This window comes from Triticum aestivum, unplaced genomic scaffold (genome assembly GCF_018294505.1).
Source record: "Triticum aestivum cultivar Chinese Spring unplaced genomic scaffold, IWGSC CS RefSeq v2.1 scaffold74606, whole genome shotgun sequence".
NCBI lineage: Eukaryota > Viridiplantae > Streptophyta > Magnoliopsida > Poales > Poaceae > Triticum > Triticum aestivum.
In genome coordinates, this window is record NW_025290661.1 from 1 (window position 1) to 1,066 (window position 1,066).

The following is a 1,066-nucleotide window of genomic DNA, read 5'->3' on the forward strand; positions in this document are numbered from 1 at the left end:
CGCCACAGGAACGTGTGCAGGGAAGCAGGTTCCAGCGCGAGCACCCAGCCCTGTGGAGACTCGAAGCACCTGTAGTCCTTGAGTTCATGGATGGCTGCGGTGCTCACGGCCTGGTTGGAGATGCTGAACCGCGTCTGGCAGTCATCTGTACGGTTCCCAAGATCATGCACAAGCAATGGGAAGGGGCCTTCCATCTGCTGCAGCCTGCAGGCTAGGAATTTCCTCAAGTATTTCTAGCACTAGTATTCAGCAACAGCAAGCAAAAAAAGACTCAGCACCCGGATCTCTGGCTGCGCCTTGGCCCTTGGGTGTTCTTGGCCCCCTTTATTTATAGCGATTGATGTCGTCCTTCTTGGTGATCTCTGCCGTCTCCCACCTGGAATCGGGCTCCCAACTCCGCTGCTAGGTCGAATTCGTCTCCCTCCGGGAATCCGGCTATCAACTCCTGCACTTCAACGATGAGAAGATGCAGACCTAGATCACGGGGGAAGCAAGAAAAATCGAATTTTTTTTGTTGGTGCTTACCAGTTACCACCAACACGGATCTCTTCCCGATTCCTCTGCTCTTGTTCCCCCCGGATGCGGATTCCCCTCCTGTGCCCACGGCCGCCGTCTCCTTGGTCGTCCACGGCGATTTGAAGGTGGGCAGGTTTTCGGATAAGGTCCGGCTGGTCTTGTGCGTTCGGTTAGACCCAGCCTGTCGGCTCGCTCAGTTTCTTCATATTTTACCCATCGGTACGGTGTCCATGGTTTTCATTTTCAGTCAGATTTCGATTAAATTCACTGAATTTTATTATTTTCAAAAGTCACTAAAATATTTACCTTCCGGTTAAAATATTTCAGTAATTTCAGCACTACGAGTTGATTCAAGTGTTTTTCAAAAATAACTTCAAAAAACGCAAATATTTAATGGGAAACGCTTGCCATCAGCCGGCGGATCGCACGCGCGTGATCCGCCGCCTACTCCCTGTGATGCGTGTGTCTCTTTTCGCAATTTTTTCTGCAACATCATGTGTTGCAAAATTATCTTCCGTAACAACACCCTATGTTGTAAAAAGATAAAGAC

General features: G+C 49.5%; 1 long non-coding RNA gene across 1 annotated transcript; it reads right to left on the reverse strand.

Annotated features, from left to right (window-relative positions):
• Window positions 1-331: 331 nt before the first annotated feature.
• Window positions 332-720, reverse strand: LOC123178858 (uncharacterized). Its single transcript, XR_006489911.1, has 2 exons — window positions 526-720; window positions 332-445 (listed from the first exon to the last, which is right to left on the reverse strand). It is a non-coding gene; the product is annotated as an uncharacterized lncRNA (long non-coding RNA).
• Window positions 721-1,066: the final 346 nt, after the last annotated feature.